The sequence below is a fragment of the Amblyraja radiata genome, chromosome 38, assembly GCF_010909765.2.
Source record: "Amblyraja radiata isolate CabotCenter1 chromosome 38, sAmbRad1.1.pri, whole genome shotgun sequence".
NCBI lineage: Eukaryota > Metazoa > Chordata > Chondrichthyes > Rajiformes > Rajidae > Amblyraja > Amblyraja radiata.
The window spans coordinates 4585661-4599120 of record NC_045993.1 but is presented as its reverse complement, the minus strand read 5'-3'; positions in this window follow the sequence as shown (position 1 = coordinate 4599120).

Below are 13460 nucleotides of genomic sequence, written 5' to 3'. Positions count from 1 at the left end.
AATGGGTTGGAAGGAAGTCATCCTCAATGATAGGAGGTCTTCTTATCATCATCCTCCTGTGGTCTTGTACCCAACTCGAATTCGAGACAATTTATATTTTAAACTGGCTACAAAGTCCATCTCCATCCTCAAGTCGGGGGTCTTGGGGTCTAAGGGATGGGTGTGGAGAGCGAGGGAAAGGTCAGATATGCCTCAGAGGAAAGACCACCATCTGCAAAGTGTATGCACTCCACTCAAGAGAGATCCAATGGTTTTGACTTGAACACACTCCAGTCAGAAGGAAAGCTGCGCAGACCCAAAGGACTTGCCCACCATCCAATGTCTGATGTTTTTCCCTTTGTATCTCCTATGTGCTTGGACTAGGTTTATCCCCGGTGCCTAGTTTTATCATTTACCCTTGCACTCCTTGCCTTTTGCCCTAGAGGCGTACACACGGTCACCTCTACAATGAGTCGGTAGGCAAGTCTACCCATTTTGCTGAAGGCAGACACAAAATGGTGCGGGGTAACTCGCATGGGGGAGAGGCAACATCTCTGGAGAAAAGGAATGGGTGGCGTTTCGGATCGAGACCCTTCTTCAGGGGAGATGGACTCTCACTCTCCTTGTCGCCTGACTCTCAGTCTGAAGGAGGGTCTCGACCCAAAACGTCACCTAGTCCCTTTCTCCAGACATGCTGCCTGACCCGCCGAGTTACTTTAGCTTTCTGCGTCTGCCTTTGGTGTAAGCCAGCGTCTGCAGTTCCTTCGTACCCATCTTGCCGTCTGCTCATGGAGAATGGCGGGGCTGGTGTGAAAACTGTTCTTCACTCTCTTCCCTGAGAAGATCTAAACAACCATGATCTTAGTCCTTGGGAGAGCAAGCTTGCAGCCTCTTCATTCATTGTGAAATGTAGTTACATCGTGCTTCAACCAGATTCTTTGAATAGGAATGATGCCCTAATTGCAGATACCTTGTGATATCAAGCTATCTATCGATTATCCCATTTTTCCACCAGAAGGAAAATCACGTAAGATCCAGTATTTTTTTTAAATCTCTCTCAGGCAATTGTAATTAAAAATCTCTTAGTTTATAGTTTAATTTTTAAAAGTTAAAATAATGTATTTTTCACCTGGCCTCTCCTGGACCAACAAGGGCTGATGCCTCTCCCACCATCATGTCTTGTAGATGTTGTTTCATCCTGATGTATTCCTCAGTAAACTCTGGTTAGCTCTTGATTCATCTTCTGACTTTCTCTCCCACGTGCACGCATGTACACACGTACACACACCATGTACACACATGTGCACGCATGTACACACATACACACAGGCACACGCAAGCGCACACACAGGCACACACCTGTACACATGTGTACACACATGTACACACACATGTACACACACATGCACACACACAGGTACACACAGGTACACGCACGTGCACACACGCGCGCATACACACAGGCACACACCCGTACATGCACACACACATGCACACACACATGCACACACAGGTACACACAAGCACATGCCCGTGCACACACGTGCACACACATGCACGCACACATGCATACACATACAGGTACACACACGCACATGCCCGTGCACACACATACACGCACACACACACAAATCAGTGTTCAGGGTAGTTTTCTAATGATTAGCTCTATTCGATGTACACCTGTGGGAGAGGGGTGACCATTTTGACTTTTTATTGTATTACTGTTGCTGTATAAACTATTTTGGAAATAACAATATACTGATTTCCTAATTGGTGCTTTATCAATTGCCCGTGCAATGGTTGCCCAGTTCTCACTGTATTGCGAATGACACTAACTACACACCACGCTGACTTGGAAGGCTATGACTTGGAGTTGGACGTCACCATGAATGGCCTGATGCACAGATGGAAGACTATCTGGATGTGCAGAGGATGTTCCCAGTAGTGGGAGTGCTTTGTTTGGAAATACAGCATGGAAACAGGCCCTTCGGCCCACCGGGTCCGTGCCGGCCAGCGATCGCCCGTACACTAGTTCTATCCTACGCTCTAGGGACAATTTTTTCAGAAGCCAATTAACCTATAAACCTGCACGTCTTTGGGATGTGGGAGGAAACAGGAGAAAACACACGCAGTCACTGGAAGTATGTACAAATTCTAGGCAACCGTAGTCAGGATCAAACCTGGGTCTCTGGCGCTGTGAGGCAGCAGCAACTCTACCGCTGCGCCACCCTGCCGCTCGGAAGAGTCTAGGACCAGAGGGCACAGCCTCAGAATAAGTGGATGTACCTGTAGAATGGAGATAAGGAGGAACTTCTTTAGCCAGAGGGTGGTGAATCTATGGAATTCATTGCCACAGACGGCGGTGGAGGCCAAGTCATTGGGTATTTTTAAAGCGGAGAATGATAGGTTTTTGATTAGTAAGGGAGTTACATAGAAACATAGAAAATAGGTGCAGGAGTAGAGGCCATTCGGCCCTTCGAGCCTGCACCACCATTCAATATGATCATGACTGATCATCCAACTCAGTATCCCATCCCTGCCTTCTCTCCATACCCCCTGATCCCTTTCGCCACAAGGGCCACATCTAACTCCCTCTTAAATATAGCCAATGAACTGTGGCCTCAACTACCTTCTGTGGCAGAGAATTCCACAGATTCACCACTCTCTCTGTAAAAAATGATTTTCTCATCTCGGTCCTAAAAGATTTCCCTCTTATCCTTAAGCTGTGTGACCCCTTGTTCTGGACTTCCCCAACATCGGGAACAATCTTCCTGCATCTAGCCTGTCCAACCCCTTAAGAATTTTGTAAGTTACGCAACAAAAGCTTTAGTTAAGTTTATTGTCACATGTTCCGCTGAGTTGCTCCAGCTTTTTTTGGTCTATCTTCGGTTTAAAACAGCATCTGCAGTTCCTTCCTACACAATATAACATGTAGTTTCAGTAGGAGCTCTTCCTCGAACTCACCACCTTCCTCTGGTGGCTTCGAACGTCACTGCAAAAGGCACCTTTGATTTTAACCAGCATCTGCAGTTCTTTCTTATACTTGTTTTCATTAAAGGTTCTGCGTGTTAAAATTATGTAAAAGTATTGGCACCTCAGTGAATGCAAATTACTTTCGAATCTCACATCGAACTGACTTGGAAATGCATCACTGTATTTTCACCATTGAAGGAAGGAATATATTGAAAGCTAAAGGATGGGGAGGGCACAGAGAAATGCCCAGAGTGGCATTTGAACATAAATTTAAAATCATTAAGGCAAATTTACATTCTTAGACTGGCACAGGGGCACAGCTGGTAGAGCTGCTGCCTCACAGCGCCAAAAAACTGACGTCAGGTGCTGTCTGTGTGGAGTTTGCATGTTCTCAACTGCCTCATCATCCCCCTTTTGTTCATCATTCTTTAGACTTTAGAGATACAGCACAGAAAGAGGCCCTTCGGCCCATCGAGTCCGTGCCGACTAGCGACCCCCCCCCCCCCCCCCCCCCCTTAGACTAGCCCTATCCTACACACACACACACACGAGGGATAATTTTCATTCTTCATCGAAGCCAATTAACCTGCAAACCTGAGGTACACAAAAATGCTGGAGAAACTCAACGGGTGCAGCAGCATCTATGGAGCGAAGGAAATAGACTTTCGTTTCGGGCCAAAACATTGCCTATTTCCTTCGCTCCATAGATGCTGCTGCACCCGCTGAGTTTCTCCAGCATTTTTGTGTACCTTCGATTTTCCAGCATCTGCAGTTCCTTCTTAAACTGTTCTTTTTAACACAACCTGCAAACCTGCACGTCTTTGGAGTGTGGGATGAAACCGGAGCACCCGGAGAAAACCCACGCAGGTCAAACATGCAAACTCCGTACAGACAGCACCCGTAGTCGGGATCGAACCCTGGTCTCTGGCGCTGTGAGGCAGCAACTCTATCGCTGGGCCACCGTGAGTGTCGACCATAGATTTATTTGTGAGCTTCCACATCAGTGTCTGGTTTGAGAATCGATGATACACCAGCAAGCCATCAGAGTCATAGAGTGATACAGCGTGGAAACAGGCCCTTCGGCCCAACTTGCCCACACCGGCCAACATGCCCCAGCTACGCTGGTCCCACCTGCCCGCGTTTGGTCCAGATCCCTCCAAACCTGTCCTATCCATGTGCTTGTCTAACCGTTTCTTAAAGCGTTGGGATAGTCCCAGCCAAGTGTTGCGGAAACCTCTGCAGAATACCTCAGTGGAGACAGCTGCTGGTGAAGCATGGCACCCACAAACAGCTGGCAATTATTCATTGTCAGGTAACTGGTTAAGCATGAACCGTATCACAATGCAGCCTTCAGCATCTGCCACAGGTATCTCCAACTGTAAGAAATTAATTTCCATTAACCACCAGCGGTAGATTTTAATTAGATTTGTCAAGGTAGTGTGCGGTCATAATGAATGCTGTGTCTCATTATATTAAGCTGAGGCCTAAATAGAAATCTTTGTGCACTATTTATATATATATATATAGATAGATGGATGGATGGATGGATGGATGGATGGATGGATGGATGGATGGATGGATGGATGGATGGATGGATGGATGGATGGACGGACGGACGGACGGACGGACGGACGGACGGACGGACGGACGGACGGACGGACGGACGGACGGACGGATACACGGATACACACACACACAGATCTATACCTTGTCTGAAGACGGGTCTCAACTCTTTTTTTCTCACAGAGAGTGGTGAGTCTGTGGAATTCTCTGCCTCAGAGGGCGGTGGAGGCAGGTTCTCTGGATGCTTTCAAGAGAGAGCTAGATAGGGCTCTTAAAAATAGCAGAGTCAGGGGATATGGGGAGAAGGCAGGAACGGGGTACTGATTGGGGATGATCAGCCATGATCACATTGAATGGCGGTGCTGGCTCGAAGGGCTGAATGGCCTACTCCTGCACCTATTGTCTATTGACTCGAAACAACCTCCATTCCTTCTCTCCAGAGATGCTGCCTGTCCCGCTGAGTTGCTCCAGCTTTTTGTGCCTTCGATTTAAACCAGCTTCTGCAGTTCTTTCCTGAACTAAACCAAAAATGCTTCTCCATTCAGGGCTGCAGTGTGTTCTTCAATGTGTGTTCCACATTGCTCCACTGGCACTTGATGAGATGAGGAATGTCAGCCTTTATTTCTCCATTCCCAGCCTTGGGCAACTCGCGCTGTAACCAGGGTCTTGTCTTCACATTGACGTCCAGTTTTGTGTCAACAGACCATCAAGCATGGATTTAAAAAAAAAAAAAATCATTCTCTCCGTGAACTGAATCTGCCTTCGGGAAACATGGATCAATTGGACACTGATATCTCCCGGGCAACATACTTTGAATAAGTGGACCTCAGTCACAAGTGCTATTTTCTGCTCTCCAGTCTGCCTGGTTTGTATTTTGCATGGATTTGCCTCGAGTGAGGAACCAAGCCTTGTCTCGGGGAATTAGTAGTTGTGGCTCAGGTGGCCAGGAAACACATTTGAAAGCTCCTCTTGTCCTTGGCGACTTTGAAGGTCTCACCTTGTCTTCAAAACTGCTGTTGGCTGTATCGGGATGACAGTGCACTGCTGATGGCTCAATTCTTCTTCTTTCATGTGGCATGCACAGCCTTAAGTTGTTGGACAACTTGTGCTATTTGATCTTCCGTTTGTGCACATCGAGTTGATTGCATTAGTCGAAACAGGGCGGACCACGTGAAGGTTGCAATCTTCCCACCCCACGGCTCGATTGTAATACATGTACAGGAAGGAACTGCAGATGCAGGTTTACACCGAAGATGGACACAAAGTGTTGGAGCAGCTCAACGGGTAAGGCAGCATCTCTGGAGAAAAAGGATGGGTGACATTTCAGGTCGGAAGCCTTCCTGAGACCTTAATTCATGCATATTGATTTCTCTCACTTCAGGTAGCCCCGGCATTGCCTCTCTCTCTATCCCTTCCCCACCCAAGTCACACTAGCTAGAAAGTAGAACCGGCCCCAATGTCCATGCCGTACATGATGCCAAATTAAACATAGAAACATAGACAATAGGTGCAGGAGTAGGCCATTCGGCCCTTTGAGCCAGCACCGCCATTCAATATGACCATGGCTGATCATCCAACTCAGTATCCTGTACCTGCCTTCTCTCCATACCCCCTAATCCCTTTAGCCACAAGGGCCACATCTAACTCCCTCTTAAATATAGCCAACGAACTGGCCTCAACTACCTTCTGTGGCAGAGAATTCCAGAGATTCACCACTCTCTGTGTGTGAAAAAAAATGTTTTCCTCATCTCGGTGCTAAAAGATTTCCTCCTTATCCTTAAACTGTGACCCCTTGTTCTGGACTTCCCCAACATCGGGAACAATCTTCCTGCATTTAGCCTGTCCAACCACTTAAGAATTTTGTAAGTTTCTATAAGATCCCCCCCTCAATCTTCTAAATTCTAGCGAGTACAAGCCGATTCTATCCAGTCTTTCTTCATATGAAAGTCCTGACATCCCAGGAATCAGTCTGGTGAACCTTCTCTGTACTCCCTCTATGGCAAGAATGTCTTTCCTCAGATTAGGAGACCAAAACTGTACGCAATACTCCAGGTGTGGTCTCACCAAGACCCTGTACAACTGCAGTAGAACCTCCCTGCTCTTATACTCAAATCCTTTTGCTATGAAACTATAATCTCCTCTGCCTACATGTGATCCATATCCCACTATTCCCTGCATTTCATGTGCCTATCCAATAGTCTCGATCATATCTGCCTCCACCGGCATCCCAGGCAACATGTTCCAATCACCCAACACTCTCTGTATGTGAAAAAATAACTTATGTGCTCCAGTCTTTGACATTTCCATCCTGGTGTAAGGGTACTCTATCATAAGCCTTTCATAATTCTTCTATTCTTCTATCGGGTCTCCCCTTCGACATCCGATGCTCCAGAGAAAATAATCAGTTTGTCCAATCTCCCCTTATAGCTGAAGAGACAAGGAACTTGTAAATCTGAAATAAAAAATGTTTTTCTCAGTAGGGCAGGCTGCACCTGTGGAAAACGAAACAGGGTTTCCCTTTGAAGTCAGTGATGAGTCACACTGTGACTTTCCAGCAATTTGGGTTTTAACTCCATCCCGGGTAGTTAGTTTTTTTTATGTCATAGAATTTAATTAATTAACTGTAATTTTAAGTAATATCTTGATTCTCTGGTTTCTGGTCCTAGTGATTCAACCACATTAAGAACAGCTGTGATTTCACTGAATCTTAAACATGGGGAAAGATTTCCCTTTACATTGAGTTTCATCCTAAGAGATTCACTCATGTGCCTATTAAATTTAACACGGTTTCTTAAACACTGTTGTAGGATCGTACCAGAGATGGAGGCTTTTGCAGAGTGGCACGGTGGCACAGAGGGAGAGTTGCCGCCTCTCAGCGCCAGAGACCCGGGTTCAATCCTGACTACGGATGCTGTCTGTACGGAGTTTGCACGTTCTCCCTGTGACCGTGTGGGTTTTCTCCGGGTGCTCTGGTTTCCACCCACACTTCTGAGACGTACAGGTTTGTAGGTTAATTGGCTTCGGTGAAAATTGTAAGCTGTCCCTAGTGTGTGTGTGTGGGATAGTGCTAGTGTATCGCTGGTCGGCACGGACTCGGTGGGCCGAAGGGCCTGTTTCCACACAGTATCTCTGAAGTCTACAGTCTAAAGATTAAATCTGGACCACACAGGGCTGAACTGTCACTGTAGTGACTCAAGGGCGGGCAGAGGTTCAAAATTGATTAAGGCGTGGGTTGAGGAGAACAGGGAAAGTTGATCAACTTTTGTACCATTTTTCCACATTGGATGGGGGAAGGATTATTCTGAATCAGGAAGTCATGTTGCAGTTTTATAACATTTTAGTTAAAGGCCGCACTTGAAGTGTTGTGTGTTCTCATCACCCCATTACAGGAAGGAGTTGAATGCTTTGGAGAGGGTAAATGTGAGGTTCTCCATTTTGGTGGCAAAAACAGGAAAGCAGACTATTATCTAAATGGTGGCCGACTAGGAAAAGGGGAGATGCAGCGAGACCTGGGTGTCATGGTACACCAGTCATTGAAAGTGGGCATGCAGGTGCAGCAGGCAGTGAAGAAAGCGAATGGTATGTTAGCTTTCATAGCAAAAGGATTTGAGTATAGGAGCAGGGAGGTTCTACTGCAGTTGTACAGGGTCTTGGTGAGACCACACCTGGAGTATTGTGTACAGTTTTGGTCTCCAAATCTGAGGAAGGACATTATTGCCATAGAGGGAGTGCAGAGAAGGTTCACCAGACTGATTCCTGGGATGTCAGGACTGTCTTATGAAGAAAGACTGGATAGACTTGGTTTATACTCTCTAGAATTTAGGAGATTGAGAGGGGATCTGATAGAAACTTACAAAATTCTTAAGGGGTTGGACAGGCTAGATGCAGGAAGATTGCTCCCGATGTTGGGGAAGTCCAGGACAAGGGGTCACAGCTTAAGGATAAGGGGGAAATCCTTTGGAACCGAGATGAGAAGAACTTTTTTCACACAGAGAGTGGTGAATCTCTGGAACTCCCTGCCACAGAGGGTAGTCGAGGCCAGTTCATTGGCTATATTTAAGAGGGAGTTAGATGTGGCCCTTGTGGCTAAGGGGATCAGAGGGTATGGAGAGAAGGCAGGTACGGGATACTGAGTTGGATGATTAGCCATGATCATATTGAATGGCGGTGCAGGCTCGAAGGGCCGAATGGCCTACTCCTGCACCTAATTTCTATGTTTCTATGTATGTTTCTATGTATAGAAGAGTGCGGCCTTTATTAGAAGGTTTTAGGTAGCTATAAGGAGAGAAAACAGTGTGGTGGATTAACTCAGAGGGTCAGGCAGCGTCTCAGGGCAACATGGACAGGTGACATTTTGCGTCAGGAGTCTTCTTCAGTCTGTGGAAGGATCCCGACCCAAAACGTCGCCTATGCATGTTGTCCTGAGATGCTGCCTGACCCGCTGAGTTACTCTAGCACTCTGTGTCTTATTTTGCAAAACAGCATCTGCAGTTCCTTGTTTCAACAGCTATAAGGGGAGATTGGACAAACTGATTATTTTCTCTGAAGCATCGGATGTCGAAGGGGATAGAAGAATAAAAAAATATGAAAGGCTTAAGATAGATTACCCTTGCACCAGGATGGAAATGTCAAAGACTGGAGCACGTATGTGAAAGTGGGAATGTTTAGAACAGATGTGCAGGGGAAGTTATTCTTTACATACAGAGAGTGTTGGGTGTTTGGAATATGTTGCCTGGGATGACATAGAAACATAGAAAATAGGTGCAGGAGTAGGCCATTCGGCCCTTCGAGCCTGCACCGCCATTCAATATGATCATGGCTGATCATCCAACTCAGTATCCCATCCCTGCCTTCTCTCCATACCCCCTGATCCCTTTAGCCACAAGGGCCACATCTAACTCCCTCTAAAATATAGTCAATGAACTGGCCTCAACTACCTTCTGTGGCAGAGAATTCCACAGATTCACCACTCTCTGTGTAAAAAATGATTTTCTCATCTCGGTCCTAAAAGACTTCCCCCTTATCCTTAAACTGTGACCCCTTGTTCTGGACTTCTCCAACATCGGGAACAATCTTCCTGCATCTAGCCTGTCCAACCCCTTAAGAATTTTGTAAGTTTCTATAAGATCCCCCCTCAATCTTCTAAATTCTAGCGAGTATAAGCCGAGTCTATCCAGTCTTTCTTCATATGAAAGTCCTGCCATCCCAGGAATCAGTCTGGTGAACCTGCTCTGTACTCCCTCGTTAGCAAGAATGTCTTTCCTCAGATTAGGAGACCAAAACTGTACGCAATACTCCAGGTGTGGTCTCACCAAGGCCCTGTACAACTGCAGCAGAACCTCTCATCTCCGATACTGAAAACTTATACTCAATGACGGTGGAGGCAGATACGATAGTGGTATTTAAGAGAAATTTGGATAGGCACATGAAATGCAGGGAATAGTGGGAAAGGGATCACATGTCGGCAGAGGAGATTAGTTTAATTTGGCAGCATGTTCGGCACGGATATTGTGGCCTGTTCTACGTTCTAATCGAGGGGTGGGGAACCTTTTCATGTTGGAATGCCGCAGTAAGTTAGCTGTAATCTAATAAGGCCGCATCCAAGAAACTTCAATTAGATATACTTCAAAGTGTACTTTATTTTGTTAAAATAGCCCTCATGACTTACTAATGTTTTAATTGTGGCCATCACAGTCTGGGGAGGATTATTTTGTTGAATCTTCTTTTACGCTTTGGTATTTTAAATATGTTCATTTTAAGATTAAAATAAAAATAATGAAAGACAAACAAAAACATATTAATAAAAATAAAAGGATCTGTCCTACAAAATTTGGATTCATTCAAAAGGCCGCAATTAATGGCCTAGAAGGCTGCATGCGGCCTAAAGGCCTCAGGTTCCCCACCCCTGTTCTAATCCATCCAATGTTATCTTGGATGGATGAGTTTGGATGACAGACTCTTAGAAGGATGTTTAGATGAGGGGGGGGGGGGGGACATAGAAACATAGAAAATAGGTGCAGGAGTATGCCGTTTGGCCCTTCGAGCCAGCACCGCCATTCAATATGATCATGGCTGATCAACCAAAATCAGTACCCCGTTCCTGCTTTCTCCCCTTATCCCTTGATTGGGACCTCCATTGAAACTTACCGAATAGTGAAAGGCCTGGATGTGGAGAGGATGTTTCCACTAGTGGGAGAGTTCGGGACCAGAGGTCACAGCCTCAGAATAAAAGGATGTTCCTTCAGGAAGGAGATGAGGAGATATTTATTTTGTCAGATGTTGGTGAATCTGTGGAATTCTTTGCCTTAGACAGAGGCCAAGTCAGTGGATATTTTTAAGACAGAGATAGATAGATTCTTGATTAGTACGGGTGTCAGGGGTTATGGGGAGAAGGCAGGAGAATGGGGTTAGGAGAGAGAGATAGATCAGCCATGATTGAATGGCGGAGTAGACTTGATGGGCTGAATGCCCGAATTCTGCTCCTATCAATAGACAATAGACAATAGGTGCAGGAGTAGGCGATTTGGCCCTTCGAGCCAGCACCACCATTCAATGTGATCATGGCTGATCATCCCCAATCAGTACCCCGTTCCTGCCTTCTCCCCAAATCCCCTGACTCCGCTATTTTTAAGAGCCCTATCCAGCTCTCTCTTGAAAGCATCCAGAGAACCTGCCTGAGGCAGAGAATTCCACAGACTCACCACTCTCTGTGAGAAAAAGTGTTTCCTCATCTCCGTTCTAAATGGCTTTACTCCTTATTCTTAAACTGTGTGTGTGGCCCCCTGGTTCTGGGCTCCCCCAACATCGGGAACACGTTTCCTGCCTCTAGCGTGTGGAAGCCCTTAACAATGTTTCAATGAGATGCCCTCTCATCCTTCTAAACTCCTTCGTGTACAAGCCCAGCCGCTCCATTCTCTCAGCATATGACAGTCCCTATCACTTATGACTCAAAGCCAAAGAAAGACATGCCAGCATTTTGAAGTGTTGTAGACTTTATTTTTTGAATATAAAGTGACAAGAAATGATTTCCAATAGAAAAAAGAATCTTTCTTTATGTACAGATTTTTACATAGCAATGTCCTGTGTATTTTTTTTTTAAAACATCCGCACCATAGTTATATACAGAGGAAGGAACATATCGTGGAAAAAAACATCCGACAATTTGTCTCTCGCTTCCCAATCTTTGTGATTTTTTAGCCGGGGGGGCGGTGGGGGGTGGGGGGTGGGGGGCGGGGGGGGGTGGGGGGAGGTTTACATTTCCTCCCAAGTTCACCTTCTCCAAATAAAGTGGCAAAGATGGAACATTTGAGTTTCGGGAGAGCTGAGCAGATGGGTGGGGGAAGGAAGCCAAGCAGAAGGTTCCTCCACGGCTGCTCTGAACAGGCCATGTGGTGGAGCATCCCAGCCTCACCTACCTTGGGCGGCCAGAGGTTTGAACGTACATCTGATATAAACACAAGGGACATTCTCAAAGCAATCGCAGCCCATTAAAATGCCATCCTCTTCCCAGTCTCCAAAACTCCCCTTCTCTGTCCCCCTTCTCCCAACTAGACCACGTTTAGTGTGTCTTCTCTCCATATTCATTCCATGGAGGAGATAATTAGATATTGGTGACGAAAACTCATTAATCTATTTAGTCAAAAGTGCTAATCTCTTTTAAATTAACAGGAATCTCCACAGTAAAGTGATAATGGGGATAGCCATATGAGGTCACCTATTTTCCGACCGTCTTTGGTTGGGATTGGGTGGTCAGCATCAGGAATGGTCCCCTCAAAGTGCTTTCTGCTCGCCCCTTGCCCAGCGTACGGATGGCTGGTGGAGTGCCGGGGGTAACACGGGCTTGTGTAACACACACACACACACACACACACACACACACACACACACTCCCGGTCCGTTTGCCTATTTAAAACAATAGGGGGTTCAATGTGGCATGCGGAACGTGGCTCCCGGCCTCAAAGCCCCTCGAACTCCCAGGCTGGGCCGCCCGCTTCACGTCCCGCTCATTGGCGAGGGGTTCCCTTCCCACTCGGGAAGAATAAGGGGGTCAAATTTAGCGTTGGCTTCAGCGGCAGTACCCCACTTACTCCCACTGGATTTCAAAATGGTGGCCAGAGCCTGGCCAAAATGGCCACAGACGACCGACCAACCAGTTACAATCACTATCTTGACCAGTGGTGGGGTGTCAATGACCCTCAGGGTTATTTTAACCAGTAAACCCAAGAGATTGGATAGTGTTATCTCTTGTACTCTTTGTCCAGAAGAACTCGTGACTTAACGCTTGTGTCACTATGAAGAATTGAGGCCTGAGGTACTTAAGCCTCAATGCATTTGACATTGCATGGTACAGCACTTTAACAGTTCTTAACTTCTTCTTACGGGACAAGGAGTATTTGTGAACACGCGAGGCTGTATTCAATTGGGGGGTTAGTGCGGAAATGAGAGACAGAAAAACAAAGACGATACACCGGCATTTTCAATAACTTAATTTGCTTTTTTCTATCGTTTGTTCGGTTGGGGTAGTGTGTTACTGTTCTTTTCGCGACGGAATCAAAGGAAAGCTTTCTCCAAGTCCCGAAACCTTTTTTTTTCGGCGTTAAAAAAAAAAAAAAAAATCACCAGAAAAACCGCAAATAAAGGGCCATCACAAACTCTGCGAAGGAAAGCCATTTCTGAAATGATCGCATGTAACACACGCAGCAGAGTTCATCTCAGTACCTGATTTAAAACCTTAACGGCTGTGGGAGGGCTGGATTATTCCGCAAACCTGGTCCAAGTTCCACACAATCTTTGATAGTTCCATCCTCCCCCCTCCCCCCCCCCCCCCCCCCCTCCCCTCCGGTCAATCAGTAAATTGGAGCTGTAATTTAAAACAAATTCCCAGCTATTTAAATTCCTGATATATGTATATATACAAGCTACAAAGTAAACACTGTACTACAAAG